This window comes from Gracilinanus agilis, chromosome 4, assembly GCF_016433145.1.
Source record: "Gracilinanus agilis isolate LMUSP501 chromosome 4, AgileGrace, whole genome shotgun sequence".
Taxonomy (NCBI): Eukaryota; Metazoa; Chordata; class Mammalia; order Didelphimorphia; family Didelphidae; genus Gracilinanus; species Gracilinanus agilis.
Window position 1 is genome coordinate 3,291,987 of NC_058133.1, and position 10,790 is coordinate 3,302,776.

Below are 10,790 nucleotides of genomic sequence, written 5' to 3' on the forward strand. Positions count from 1 at the left end.
AGAGAGAGAGAGAGAGAGAGAGAGAGAGAGAGAGAATGTGTGTGTGTGTGTGTTGGATGTTGTGAAAATAATCTCTACATAAAGATATATTTTTTCCCTTCTGAGTTCCAAGAGCTCCTGAAATCTCATCATGGACCACAGGTTAGGAAGCCACAATGTAGTCTGAAGCCTTCCAAGCTCTGTGAAACACCTCTGTAAGCTCTGGGACCAAATCCTCACATCCCTTAGTCGCTATTTTACCAAGTTTTACTCAGGATGCGTTCATTTTGATTCAAAAAATGTCATGACCACCAATTTCATGCAAGGGATGGTTGGGCTGGGGCTTCTCCGACAAAAGGGAAACAATCCTTGCTTGCCGGCAAGGAGCTTACATTCTCCTGGAGTGAAGCAGCAAGTACTCTAGCTACGAATGCAACATAAAATGAATTTTGAAAGGATTCCTGGGGAGGAGATCAAGAAAAGTCTCCAGAGGATGGGACGACCCCAACATTCTAACGAGTATCCTCTGCTTCATCCCAAGATGCTCTGCTTTTCCTGCTTATACAGCACAATGATTTTAAGAGCATGTTTTCTTTCCTCTTATCAAATTTTTTTCACACATTTGTAAATGATTATTGGACAATTTTTCATGTGAATAAAACATAAACTGAGAACACACACACACACACACACACACACACACACACACACACACACACACACACACACACACACACACACACACCCCTTGATTAGATAAGTGAATGCTTCACTTCCATCAGTGATTCTCACACCTTCAGAGGTTGGCTCCATCCCACACTATTTCTTTGCTGGATGGAAACATTTTTGGGTGATGAGGCAAATTCTGCAGTTTTGTTTTAGTTTTTATTTTGAAATGAATAGATTTAGCCATCAGGTAGGTTGGGGAAGAAGAGAATCAGTATGGCCTGGTAGAAAGAGTTCAAGACTTGACATTAGGAAGTGCTGGGTTCAAATCCTGCTTTATTCATGTGCTGGATGACCCTGAACAAGTAACTTCACCTCTTTGTCCCTCAGTTTTCTTATCTGTAAAATGAAAGTGGGTAGGATCTTGCTCTTCCAGATCTCTTCCAGCTTTAAAGATCTATGGATTCTAAGTCTATGAATTCATTGTCAGGAGAAAGAGGCAACCTCTACCATCTCACTGTCATCTAGCCTAAGGGATTTTTTAAAAGGAGATCTGTTCAAATATAGAAGTCATACTAACTTTAGGGTCCTAGGTAGAAATTGGATAATACATTAGAAGAACTAAAATATCAGCAATATGGCAAGATCTTTGATGAGCGTGGATTGTCATTTATCTCTACCTTCTTATCCTCTCAAGTGGTGCAGTGGATATAGTTCTAGGCTTGGAGTCAGATTCATTCATCTTTCTAAGTTCAAAGCTAAATTCAGACATTTGTTAGCTGTGTGACCCTGGACAAGTCACTGAAGTCTGTTTGAATCAGTTTTCTCATTTGTCAAATGAGCTGGAGAAGGAAATGGCAAACCACTCCAGTATCTTTGTCTAGAAAACACCCAATGGGTTGACAAAAAGTCAGACATGACAGAACATGTTCTAAAAGTCATGGTGTTAATAATAAATAGCTAGTATTTCTATGAAGATTTGTGAAGGACTATACACTATTATCCCATTTTATCCTCATAGCTATCCTGGTAAATAGCTTTTATCCCCATTTTAGAGATGAGGACTCTGAGGCAGTGAATTGACCATAGTCATATAGTATCTGAGGTCAAATTTGCCTTCAGTCCTTCTTGATTTTGGTCTGGCTCTTTTTGCAGTGGGCCACCTAGCAGTCATATTTAACCTTTCAAACTTTTCCAAATCATTTGAACTCCCAGGACCTAAGTTTCCCTTCTCTGTAAAGTAAGAGGTTTTAGGTTAGATGGTCCTGAGATCCCTTTCTGGTCCTAGAGTTAGGATCCAAACATTTTCTGGAGTCACAGACAGATAATAGATGATCATTAATCACTCAGCCTTAGTTAGGTAAGTCACTGAAGCAATTCGAGCCTCAGTTTACTCTTCTGTAAAGGAGCCAAACAAGATGATCTCCCCATCTATGTTTCTAGAATCCTATGGAATTTGTAGATATGTTCTCCCATAAAGCTTCAAGAGCCTTTAGCACATTTCACTGGCACTGACATAGCAGTTGGGCACTTCCTCCATGACCCCTGCTTCTTGCTCTGTTGGAATCCTACCCGTTCGTGGTCAAATATTGAAATGATGTCTTTCTTGCTATTTCACCCAAGCAGGGTGTCACCAGTTTTGTGATTTAGCCCACTTTTTCCTGACATGTTTTTCTTTGTTGTCCATTGAATAATGATTTCTTCTGTTCCAACCCTGAGATTCAATGATTCAGAATGTTGAGACCTTCTGGGAGTGGATGCCCTCTTGGGTAATGTTAGTATACCTTACCAGGGGGCTGCCTCAATTTGCTTTAGTTGAAATAATCCATCGCTTGTCAATTGTTATGATGATATTTAGCAATGTTAATGAGTACCAACCTTTTTTACATTGGTGCAAAACCCTACCTTACAAAGCATTTTTGTATGTGTTCTTTCATTTTAGATCACAAATGATATGTGAAAATGGTAGAGCAAGGTTTGTTCTGAAGTAGAAGCTGATAGTTGATCAAAGAAATAATAATAATAATAATAATAATAATAATGATAATAGTAATAAATAGCTAGCATTTAAAAATTAATTGCAAAGCACTTTTCATCTGTGATCTCATTTGGCTTGAAAAACAACCCTACTTTCTGGAAGCAATTTGGAACTATGCCCAAAGGGCTTTAAAAGACTGCCTGCCCTTTGATCCAGCCACAGCACTGCTGGGTTTGTACCCCAAAGAGATCATAAGGAAAAAGACTTGTACAAAAATATTCATAGCCTCACTCTATGTGGTGGCAAAAAATTGGAAAATGAGGGGATGCCCTTCGATTGGGGAATGACTGAACACATCGCGGTATCTGATGGGGATGGAATACTATTGTGCTCAAAGGAATGATGAACTGGAGGAATTCCACGTGAACTGGAACGACCTCCAGGAGGTAATGCAGAGTGAAAGGAACAGAAGAATCAGGAGAACATTGTATACAGAGATGGATACATAGTAGCACAATCAAATGTAACTGACTTCTCTACTAGCAGCAATGCAACAATTTTGAGGGACTTATGAGAAAGCACATTATCTACATCCAGAGAAAGAACTGTGGGAGCAGAAAGGCAGAAGAAAAACAACTGCTTAATCACGTGGTTTGATGCAGATATGATTGGGGATGTAGACTCTAAATGATCACTCTAATGCAAATATTAATAATATGGAAGTACTTCTTGATCAGTGACACATGTAAAAAAACCCAGTGGAATTGAGCATTGGCTATGGGAGAGGGGTGGGAAGAGGGGAGGGAAAGAACATAAATCATGTAAACATGGAAAAATATCCTAAATTAATTAATTAAATAAGCTTAATAAAAAAAAAGAAAGACAACCAACTGATATATTATTATATCCCTTTTTATAGATATGGAAACAAAGTTTGAGGGAAATTAAGTAACTTGCTAAAGGGCATACAAATAGTAAGTATCCAAGGGAGGTTTTGAACTCAGATCTTCATGACTCCCAGTCCCACACTCTATTCATTGTATCACATAGTGGCTTCAAAGTTGGAATATGTAGGACTACAGTTGGGGAAAGAAAGACCTGAATTCAAATCAAGGCATCCTATTCTACTTTAAGGAAATGGTCATTATTCAGGAGAAAAATAAATTTGTCAGAGATAGCTTCCTGGAGGTGATGGCATCTGAGTGGGTCTGATGACATAAGGAAAATTATAAGTTGTTGTTAAGTTGTTTTAGTCACGTCCAACTCTCCCTGATTCCATACCAAGGTTTTCTTGGCAAAGGTATCAACAAAGGGGGTTTACCATTTCCTTCTCTGGCTCATTTTATAGATGTGGAACTGAGGTAAATAGGGGTAAATGACTTGTCCAGGGTCACACAGTATCTGAGTTCTGATTCAAACTCAGGAAGATGAATCTCCTTTATTTCAAGTCCAAAGCTCCATTCACCACGCTACCTAGCTGTTCCCAATTTAGTAATATATAATGTATTAGTACACAAGTATTTTTGTGTACTGATATCTTTATATCCTTATCTTCTGATATTTTTATCTTATATCTTTACAGATGGCCTGGACAACAATTCAGCCTGGTGGGTCAGCCTTCTTTATTCATACTCCTATTCATCCATATTCATATTCAAATCATTCAGATTCCTTCACTTGCCTTTCTGCAGGGGATGTAGTCTAAGGACTTCTTTGTCCATTGTCTCTTCTTTGTTCATTTTGTTTCTAGTACATCATTTCCAAGTTGGAAGGTTTCTCAACACTTTTTGGTCCTTATTGGCCTCATTGTCATTCCTAGTAAATTCTTTAGGAGGCAACTTACACAGCATTATCTGTGAACTTGTCAATGGGGAAAAGGGATGAGAAAACAATGAAATCACGACAAACAAATGACATGATTTTCCGATGCAGCTCAAGAGCCTCGATCATCCGTTTTTCTCTGGTTATCACAAATATAGTTTGTATCCAGGATGCTTGGTGGATCCGTTTCAATGATTTGGATGTTTGGCAATAAAGGAGAGAAGTGATTGGTCCATCTATCCACTAGAATTTATTAAAACGCTATGGCTCCGGTTCAAAGGTGAAACAATCCCTGCCCCCCAGGAGTTGATATTCCAATAGGGGCCAACAACGTGTTTGGAGATATACACAAACTCTACAAAGTAGGGAAATCATTCTGGAGATGCCAAAGGCAAATCTAACAAATATACAACACTTTGAAAAGACACCAATCTTCCAGTTATTACAACTACAGAGAAATTCCCCTCTTTTTTGTCATGAGGATGATGATGATAATGATGAGGATGAGGATGAGGATGATGATGATGAAAATCTCTGGTTTGCCCATTGTCAAGCGTCATAAATCTTCAGACATTTGACTCTTAAAAGGAAAGATATATGAATATACAGACTACATGATTTGTGTGAAAGTTTAGACAACAAAAATCCTCAAAAGACTCTGGGAGACCTGTGCGAGGATGTGTGTGCACAATCCAAGGAGCATTTGTTAGACATCTCGTAGGCACAGGAGAATATGCTGGGCATTGTGGACACGGATACAAATGAGTCACCGCCCACAGTGAACTTAAACTCTAATGGGGTTGTGTGAGAAATATTCACAAATAAGGAAAGGAGAAAGTAATAACACGGGACATCGGGGCAGGTTTCCTCTCATGGGGCCGAATCTCAGTGCCCCGGGGCGGTGGTGAGGAAGGACGGATCCTTAAGGAAGGAGGACAATGTGGGCAAATGCCCAGAGACAGGAGATGGCACTTGGAATTCAGAGGACCACAAGGAATCCAGCGAGACTGAAGCTCAGAATTCTGGGAGGAGAGTCGTGTGAGAGGAACCAGGAACGTCCCAGCTGAGCCTGGAGATGGGCAAAGTCTTGCCGTGCCAACTCCCTCAGCTCCTCAGAACCGCAGCAACGCTGGCTGGCAGAAGGGCTTCTGAGCTCCGTGTTTGGAAGAAGTCTCCGCAGGAGGAATTTCTTATTCCGATACAATCCTGGGGCGGCGGAGGGAACATGTTCCCCTAGACCGATGCAGATCAGCCAGTATTCCTCAGTTTCTGCATGTCCACCTCTCTGCATGGACTTACCTATGTGGGTATATTTTTAGAGAAATTATAAACATAATTTACAAAAATAAACAATGTTAGAAATGCTCATGAATATATACTCATCACTATAACCTACATAAAATATGAAATCAGCTTACAGTCGTCTCGACATCAATGCAGGGAAGCTGGGGGCTCTGGGCGCTTTTTCTCAGTATCCCCAGCACCCAGCCGGGACCTGACCTCGTACCTGTACAGTTTCCATCGCTCGATGCCTGATGTTTATCTGTGACCGTCGAACACACGTTTGCCCCTGCATTGCTACCTCAGTGGAATTCTGGGCATTCTCCCACATACATCTCTGAACAAATAAATGAACGCATGTGTCTGCATGACTCAGCCCGTATTACCTGTGTCCCTCCACAGGAATATGTCCCGTGTTTAAACACGCTTCTGTTGACATACAAGGAGACGCCCGGCAGCTGGGATTGATTTTAACCAGGTGAGGAATGACTTCCCAGTAGATGGCAGCACGTTGTCAGCCTTTCGGGAAGAAAACTCGCATCTCGACAGGGGAAAAGCCCTGCCACCTCTGACTCCCCAGCAGAACTGGAGACGCTGCCGAGAAACTCTTGTTTTCTTTCAAAAGAAAAGGGGCGAGGCTGAACCTTTGTTATTCCATCAATATTTGCAGGCTGATGAATCTGAAAATGAAGGTGATTCATTAACCCATCCTGGATGCTCAAGAAATCTTTGAAAAGAGGCTTTAGACAAGGAGAATGTAGGGAAATTTTCATCCGTCTGCCTTGAAAGTGGGCTTGAAGTGAACTAAAATTTTGTACCAAAGCAAACAAGAGAGGAGAAATGCCGGTGATGTTCCCACCATTAAAAACTCTTAGGCTAATGATTCTGCCCAAGGGTTCTCTGCAAGGCCTGGGCAAGGGCTCGGAACCAGTCTCTGGGGAACTCAGGCAGGCAGCTTATTTTTTTCCTGAATGATCTGAGTCGCCAAATGAAATTATCTGAAAGAACCAGATAATCGGGTCCTAGTATGTCCGCCTCTGTCCACGGGGCCTCATTCTGAGCCACATCCTCAAAATGGGCGTTAAATCCGAGATTTAGGAGGCAGCTCCCGAGGATGGAGTCACAGAATCTGTGAGATCACCCTGAGAGCAGCCCCTTGTTATTTTGCAAATGAGAGGACTGAGATGAAGAGACAGGGGGAGACCGACAGACAGACAGAGATACAGAGAGAGAGACAGACAGACAGACAGAGACAGAGAGAGAGAGAAAGAGAGAGAGAGAGAGAGAGAGAGAGAGAGAGAGAGAGAGAGAGAGAGAATATACTATATTCTTGCTAGGATACTAACTATTAGGAATACGGATACAAATACAAATGACCATCTCAAAAGGAGATTACATTCAACTATGGAAGGTAACACAATTTCGGGGAGCTGGAAAGAGGAGGTTGTCCTTGATGGCCATCTGAGTTAGACTTACTCTTGTATGAGCCTGTGGAAACTGTGGAAATTGGTGCCATTATTACCTGACTTTACAGGAAAGGAAACAGAGTCAAACTGAGGTAAAGTGGCATGCTCAAGGTCACACAGATTACAAATATTTCAGGCTGGATTGGAACGCAGGTCGACATGACTCCAATGCCAGCACTCTCTGCACTGCCATCTCTCATTTTTCTTTTGTGTTTGCCCCTATTCCATTACAGCTTGTTTGTGATGGGCTACTTGCCAAACCATCAATGAACTGCTGCCTGCCTAATGAGGTGCCCTGTTCAAAGGTCTTAAAGCACCATCTCTCCCATTTCTGGGGTGCTTAAGCCACTTTTGTCCTGCAATGAAGTAAGTGGCTAGTTTTTTATTCTCACCTGTACCTGGCAGTCATGGAGGAAGAGAACCGAGTCCCCCCTCCAGTTCTCTTCTAGGATGTTGCAGATTAGCAGCCTGGGGTGGGCGGGGAGAGAAAAAGTGACCAATTCATTGGGCTTTCCCTCCATGGGCTTGCCCACCTGGGTTGGAAACTGGCCTTAAAGGCATCCTGAAGTCCTGGGCCAGCTCAGTTGCTTCCCCTTATCTAGCCCACTCCTCAGAATATCAGAGAAAGCAATTAAATGGGCAAGGTCCAATTTCTCCTTCCTCCAGTTATTCTGATGACCTGTTCAGCTGCCTCCGTATTGTTTCTGGTCAAGCTGAATAATCCATAATTAATTGTACCATTATCTCGTCCCTTCATTTATTTGTTTGTTTGTTTGTTTTTTTCATTAAAGAAGGGTGCAGTATGGGTGCTTTCCATGACCAAGCACTTCTCAATTCAATGATGTGAATAAGAAACGTAGCTAGGAGGGCCTCCTAATCATCCTTTCACTCTAAGCAAGAAGAAACAACTGAGCCCAAAGTCTAAAATCCCAGGAATAATTAGGAGAATTCGACAATGACGGCTGTTCCCACGTCTTTCCCTGGATGCTAGGTGAATGGCCCTCTTGCTCAGTCCGAGCTTCTATGTCAAGAAGCATGAAGGCCAGCGGCCCAGAAGTCTCTGTCGCCATCACAACACACTATCGTGGTTCTGGGGTCCAAGGACTCTCCTTATCCCTTTGCTCCGAGGTCTTCTGCTGGTGACAGCCTGGGACGGGAATTTCTCACTATGTCTCTGACCTCCCCTTGCCGTGAATTCCTCATTGATCCTATGAACACAAAATCGAAAGCCCATGTCTGGCCAAAGACGCTGCCGAGAGGACAAGTTGGAGATAGTCTCAGAGGGAAGGCATTCAGTGAAGGACAACGGAGAGAGACTTCTTGCAATCAGTGGGATTTTAGTCAAGACTGGTAGGAAGCTGGCGAAGTCAGAGAGTGGAGATGAGGAGGGAGAGCAGTCCAGTCATGGAGAGGGGCAGCCAATGGAAATGCCCAGAGCTGAGAGATGGAGCTTCTTGTGGGGCTTCAGATTTTAAGACACACTAATCCCAGGAGGAAAGAGGTTCAAATATCATCATTCCCATTCTACAGAGGAGGAAACAGAGAGGTCGAATCCCAATATGATATGGCAGAGAAGGAATTTGTAGTCAGAGGACCTGGGTTAAAATCTTGGTTTTTCTACTTCTCTGTGTAAGAAACCTTGGCCCAGTCACTTCAATTTGATCTGCATCAGTTTCCTTTTTTTGTAAAATGAAGGGATTGCTTTGATAGCTTCTATGGTCCCTTCTCAACTTTGTGATTATGATCACAAGAATTGACCTTGGTCATAAGGCCAGGATGTGACAGAGCTCATACTTTGAACCCAAGTTTCTTTTGTTTATGAACAGTGTTTTGCCTTTGGTCCTAGGATCACTATTTTAGAGTTGGAAGATAGAAGATGCCTGAGCAGGAGCCTAGTCTGACTCTCATATCCAGGAGGAAACTCAGGCTGGGGGCAACAAAATGTTGTGTCTGAGATCACACAGATACTAAATGGTGGTCAAGATTTGAACCCAGATCCTCTGACCTCAAGCCCAGAATTCCTTGAACCCTGGTGGGTAGTTAGTGCTATAGAAATTTCATGAATTAGGGGCAACCCAGTTAGCTAAGAATTATCCCAAGTTTTGGATGTGAGCTGATGGATGGACTGAAATGTGATTACTGGATGGATGCCGAGAGTGGATAGAATAGGAAGCCCCGAGTTAAGGGCGTTCCCTGCCAAATGAGAAAACTCCCAGGAGGCTGTAGAACTGGGTCCAGAGTTCAGACATTGAGCCGAGGAGGTGAGGTCAGCCCTGACTTTAAAAATGAATTCGAGAGCAGGTTAGCCACTGCCTGGACCCCTCGTTAGATTCTCGGGGGCCAGCTCATCTCTGCCTTAGGGAGTCAGTCCCAATTCCCAGTGGCCTCCATGGAAGAAACTTCTCTTCATCTAATTTCTAGGTTAACAACAAAATGCCCCTAATTTTGGGAGCTGCTGAAATCTATCTTAGAACTTATTACACCATGTCTTGGAGGCAGAATATGTAGGCCAGACAGAGCAGATACAAAAAAGAACTAGGCCAGAGAACATGCAGGGTGGCCGCCATGAAGCATGGCCAGAGGCAGTGGACTGTTGGGGAGAAGAGCAGGAAGGGGAAGCTCTGATTTCTGAGCATAACGGGTCAGGCAGAAGAGCCGCTCAGCAGCTTTGGGCCTTTGAGTCTGTGTCTGGCCTGGCCAGTTGTAAGGAGGTGATGGTCATGTTTATTCTGCCCAACTGGGACCCAGTTACAGGGCTGTGGTGAACCCATGTGTGGCGACTATACAGCCAGCTTTGAGGAAACACTTCTTGGTCCATTGACGTCCATTGATAAACTAGAGGGAATCAGAGGAGGCAACTCCAATGGCCCTGGGCCAACGAGTCTCCAATTGAAGGAAGTGGGATGTTAACAAGAGGAGGACTTTGTGGGAGTGTGATGCCCGTTTGTAGACATGCTCTTTGCCCCGCCGTCTCCACTGTCAGAATATCAGCATCTTGAGACAAGATGTTTTATGGTCACTTTTTCATGGATCCCCTGAAATCTACCTCTGTGTATTTCAAAGGGTCTCTGGATCCCATATTAAGAACCTCTGATGTGAACCAGCCCTGACCTCCACCCCAAGATATTTTTCATTGTTTTCTTGAGAACCAGGCGAGCCTGCGAGCCCCTCTGTCCAGAGACAGACGGGATGGTGCGTGTTTTATTGTTGAGGTTGTGCTTTTCCGGAGATTCAATCTCATTCTGTGTCTTTGTTCACATTTGCCCGTTTCTCCATTTTCTCACCTCTGGATCCGAGGGGAGTTAGCCCAATTCCTTCTCAGGGTAACAGTCCATCAACAGTTATTTGGCCAATGTTTCCTCTGTGTTGGGACCCCCCCCCCCCACTAAGAGCTCGGGATGCAGAGAAATAGAAAAACAGATCCTGCCTCAAGATGCTGGTATTCTGACAGGAAGGAAGGAAGGAAGGAAGAGAAAGAAAGGATGGAAGGAAGAGAAAGAAAGAAAGGATGGAAGGAAGAAAGAAAGAAAGAAAGAGGAAAGAAGGAAGGAAGGAAGAGAAAGAAAGGAAGGAAGGAAGAGAAAGAAGGAAAGAAAGAA